The following is a 5,492-nucleotide window of genomic DNA, read 5'->3' as shown; positions in this document are numbered from 1 at the left end:
TCTTCAACTAGCGCGACGGACCTGCGACTACATGAACAAAACACAAACGCTAAGGCTAACGGCACGACCAGTATCAATATACGATCCCGAGATTCGAAGCATAGATTTCAATATCTACATAAAGGGCGAAAATCTGTTTTCTGTCTGCTTCAGTCCGGTCTATCTTCTCGCTCCTCCCCCTGCACAGGTCAAACCCCATACACATAATATATTCTTCAATCAGGCATACAATGGCTCTAAACAGAGGAATTGCTCGACCTGTCATTGCAATGCATGAATAAAAAATACAATTCGTTCCACGTTTTCGTTTCACCGCTCATAAGCCGTGCACCTATAGAGTAATTAAGATATTATATACGTATATATACTATAATACTAAATAATCTATTTATAATATAAATAGTATATATATATTATTTATTATAATAAGTATATAATTATATAGTATAATTATACTAATTAAGTACTATTGAGTATAGTTAGTGCGACTAAGATTAAGGCTAACAAAATGTCACATGATGTGTCTATAATAGCTAGATCCGACTGTCAGTTGCAGATTGGCATGAGTGCAAAATACAATTCGAGGTTTCGTTTCACCGGTCATACGCGGTGAAACTATGGGCAGTAATTATTATATTAATAGTAATTATATAAATAGTATTAATCACCTTACTAATGAGTATTAGTAGGACCTAAACTTTAAGCGCTAACACATGTCACAGAATGTGTCTATATGAATGTGAGACGCAGTGTATCAGCATGACCGCGACAACCATTTATAGGCCAAAAAATCAGAATAACAATACAAAAACTACACAAATTTCATATTAAAATTACTTTCATTATTTTCCTAAATGTCCAGCGTGGTCAGTGCTATATGCCCCTAGCTAATCTTAATGCGCAATCCATCAATACATGTCTGTTTGCATTTACCGCTATTTATGACCGACAACCATTTTAGGCCAAAGAACAAATTTAAGCATTTATTCTCTTTATTTACATATTATTATTTCATATTTAGTTCATTTTTTTTTACATTCATTTAGGCAAAAAACGGACAACACAACACAACATACCATTCCCCCCCACAAAATATAATGCCAGGGCAGAAAACTTAACAGCAAATCCCAGCGCTCCGAATATACATGCAGCAGGCAGCAAAGTTCATTCTATGCGCAGCAGAAAAAAAAACATATGGGAATTCCTAAGCGTCAACTAATAGTGCAGGCTTAAAATTCAGGCAATCGCATGAAATGCACGAAACCAAGCATAGCAGAAAACCGCATGAAATAGCAAAAAGCAGTAAACGCCCAAAAAATCCCGGGCCATCGCCGGTAGCCCAGCTAGTATTAATATACACAAACAACCCATCGCAACGCAACGCAAAAAACGACACCCCTACCACACACACGCATCAACACACCACAACATACACACACACACACACACACACACACCACACACACACACACAATCACACACACACACCACTACAACAACACACACACACACCACAATAATATATATATAATATTATATATAATATAGGGATAAATATAAGGGGGCAAGAGAGGGGGAGTGGAAGAGAGAGGAGGGGGCAGCGAGAGCGAGCGAGGCGCAAGCGGCCAAAAGAGACAAGCACCAATATAGCTTTTAACATTCTCCTCCTACGCTAAGCCAAGTGTTTATCGTCATACATACTAATATCTGTTATGGGGGTTTCCTATGTTACACGTGTACGTACTTGCATGTTGGCGGACAGTCACAGACAAGCGCATGCAGTCGTTGCGTTGCAGATAACATGCTTTCTGAAATAAAAGAGCTGATTTTAGTACGACTAGTACTGATCATCATAATAGATAGACAAACGATACGAAGGGAGGAATCATAAATAAACATAGGGAAGGTGTGGGAAAGAAAAGGAAAGCGAGAAGGAGAGAGAAAAAGTGAAAGAAAGAGAGAGGGGGACATTGAGAGTGGCAGTGAGCGTGATAACGTTTGAGGGAGAGAGATAGTTACCGTTTGTACTTGCGTACGTGCGTGCGTACATGCACGCGTGCGCGCACGTGTGGTGCTCGCGCGCGCATGTGCACGCGTGCGCGCGCACACATGCATGTAGGCGGCTGTATGCAAGCTGGAAAAACAGATGTATTTACCGGCAGTCACGCACACCGGGTACCTATCCACCGCTTCATCATATGCATAGCTGGAATCGATGCATCCAACGTCCTTCACCATCGTCTCGATAGCACACGTCTCCAAACAAGCCTGCAAAACAAGCAGCGATATACGACACACGTAGCCGTGCACAACCTATATGTAATCGTAGAAGGGGCATATATGAATGATTTACACAGACGCGCATGCACGCACGCACGCACGCACGCACACACACACGAACGCACGCACGCACGCAGACAGACAGATAGACAGATAGCTAAATAGGTGTATGGATAGATGAATGAATAGATGGATGGACGGACGGGATATATATATATATATATATATATATATAGTATATAGGAATATAGTATAATATAATATATAGATAGATAGATAGATAGATAGATAGATGAAGATAGATAGATAGATAGATAGCATAAGATAGATAGATAGATAGATAGATAGATAGATAGATAGATAGATAGATAGATAGATAGATAGATAGATAGATAGATAGATAGATAGATAGATAGATAGATAGATAGATATACCATGAAGTAGCACGATGTTACAGATACGTGACTCGGTGAGTTTCATTCTAACCTCACCTGGCGTGTGTAGATGCTGTTATGGAAGATACTTGGTCGCCCATCCGTGCAGTTTCCCCAAGGAGCTTTCATACGCTGCATTTCCGCCTACAAGTTAAATATACACGCGTGAAAAGCGCGCGAAATGATCAGGTTGAAAACCAACACGGACAGACCGTGAGACGGCGGATGCTAGTATATCTATTTTTTAGTGGCAAATGAAAGACTGAAACCCCCCACTTAAGAACGTGGAATGGGCACATTCCTGAAATGGCCTATCCGACTGTTACTGTGTTGTGCACATTATGCTAGGTTTACATTATGTTCCCGGCGGCCACGGCAGCCCCGTTTGCCCGAAACGTAGTGCGCCGTGGGATTTTGGCCATTTTTTTATCTGTATTCAAGTTTTGTTAGGTCTTGCCAAGTTTTCTCACGGTCTATCACGGTATCCGTGACGAGCCGTGGGGGGGGAAGGGATCCAACGGGGGAGGGGGAAAAGAGGCTCAAAGGCGCACTACGGTTCGGCTCGCGGTCTACCACGGATGCCAGTACGTTCTATCCGACCCGTCACGTTCTGATGGGGGTCCTCACGTTTCTCACGTTCTGATCCAGGTTCTGACACGTTTTACGTTTCTGTCTAGCTTCTCTGAACGTACCCGCTTTGGAGCACGTTCTGCCCACGGTATAAAAAGAAGGCCTCCCAAGCAATAGCAATAGCAATGTGTCGTCGATTGCTCAGACTCGAATGAAGCTCCCCTGCCTGGCACGGCTTTTATATACTCCCACCCAGACCGCGCGCGCCGTGTCAGACCGTAGTAGAACGCAACGCGCCGTAGCGCGCCGGGCCCGTAAACCGTCACACGTCGAGACGCGCCGTGATTGAACGCGACGAAACGGCTACCATACACCCTAGCTTGCCGTGAGAACCGTGACAAAACGTGGCAAAACGGGACAAAACGCGCAGCAACCGTGAAGCAACCGTGATAAAACGCGCACTAAACGCGGCAGAACGTGACAAAACTTGAAAGGACCGTGAGATGCCGGGGAATACACATGCTTCCCGTCCCACTACGGACCGCCTCCAAGTTTTGTTACGGCCTATTACGTACTGTCCCGTTTTGTTGCGTTTACCCCGTTTTACTACGGCCTACTAGGTTTCACATCCGCACCGTGACTGCCGTGGCAAATCTTTTGACAGTTTAAAAATCTTGGCCGCGGCATCCACGGCAATCACGCCTGTCACGTTTGCCCATTCCCCCCCCGCGTTGTCTCACGTCCATCCCGTTTTGTCCACGGTGGCCTGAAACGTGATTGCCGTGGCCGCCGGGAACATAATGTCAACCTAATGTAAGCGGGCAAATCCTACACGCTATGAGAAGTGATGGCGATGCGGGAACGCAGTCAGGGGAGATGTATAAAACAGAGACGCGGAGAGTCAGCGGTCGACACGGAGATCAAGAGAGCCTGTGACTCGAGATGGGCGCGGCTAGCTAGAAGCCGCAGTCACAAAGCCACAAGTTCTTGCGGATTGTGACAAGCCGCTAGACACGACCAGATGACCCTAATGATATCGAGGCGGGCCAGAATCGGACTATGGATCCGAGCCAAGTGCGAAAACGCTTATACCCCACCGTATTCGGTAGAGTAATGTAGCAGTTGTAATACTCACCTCGCCGTATTTAGTATGGCCGATTGGCCGGAAAAGGGAGCTAAAATAAGGACGGTGACGTAGGGGAGGAAACGCCGTATAAATAGCGGAAGCCGCCGCGCTTCTAGAGGCTCTTGGTACAAGCCACCCGCGGAGAAAGGTGTAGTGTGTAGTAACCGCTCTTGCTTTCGGTAGTGCACGGATACCTCATGTATTGTATTAGAGATTGAGTAAACACTAGTGAACGTTACTCTTGTCTTGTCTTATCTCTCTATCAATCTATTACAGACCTTCTACTATAGTAGTGCGAATAACACACCTACATTTGGTGCCGTGACCAGGTGATTAGCATTAGTTTAGTATTTCGATAAATTTAGGTACGGAACACACGTGCACACACACGCACGCAAGCACACACACACGCACGCACGCACGCATACGTGCACGCATTCACACACACGTACGCACGCACACGCGCGCACGCACGCACGCACGCACGTACACACGCACGCACGCATGCACACACGCACGCACGCACGCATACGTGCACGCATTCACACACACACACGCACGCACACGCGCGCACGCACGCACGCACGTACACACGCACGCACGCACACATGCATGCACACACGCATGCACACACACGCACGCACACACGCACACGTGCACGCACGCACGCACGCATGCACACACGCACGCACACACGAACGCACGCACGCACGCACGCACACATGCACGCACACGTGCCGTTTTCAGTCCAATAAAAGTTTCCGTTCCGCTTCCAATGTCGATGCCGTCATGCCCTGCGAATGACGCACTTCCGGGAGCATGTATGGTCAGGGTGACACCGGCCGCTGGTGCTAGCTGCCCGATGTACTGCTGACCGTTCACAAACAACAGCAGCGAGAGTCCTGAAACATTGTGCACCGGGTGACGCGGTTGCCACGGCGACACGGCTTCTGATATAACGGGCAATTTTGTCTCGTATCTATATATATATTCCCCCGTCTTTTTTATGGAGACGGATAAACGGGCGCATCACTTAAACAACAGTCTTCCATGAATAATTCGCAGACAAGCTGTTTCGTGTT

The 5,492-nt window shown here is 46.4% G+C and overlaps 1 long non-coding RNA gene across 1 annotated transcript; it reads right to left on the bottom strand.

The window, feature by feature from the left end:
• Positions 1 to 1,744: 1,744 nt before the first annotated feature.
• On the bottom strand, positions 1,745 to 2,832 carry LOC106814990. The gene is made up of 3 exons (XR_001394684.1): positions 2,772 to 2,832; positions 2,157 to 2,268; positions 1,745 to 1,808 (listed from the first exon to the last, which is right to left on the bottom strand). It is a non-coding gene; the product is annotated as an uncharacterized LOC106814990 (long non-coding RNA).
• Between the last annotated feature and the right edge of the window lie 2,660 nt (positions 2,833 to 5,492).

The sequence above is a fragment of the Priapulus caudatus genome, unplaced genomic scaffold (assembly GCF_000485595.1).
Source record: "Priapulus caudatus unplaced genomic scaffold, Priapulus_caudatus-5.0.1 Scaffold1018, whole genome shotgun sequence".
Taxonomy (NCBI): domain Eukaryota; kingdom Metazoa; phylum Priapulida; class Priapulimorpha; order Priapulimorphida; family Priapulidae; genus Priapulus; species Priapulus caudatus.
The sequence above is the reverse complement of the archived record's forward strand: the minus strand, read 5'-3'. Positions and strand labels throughout refer to the sequence as shown.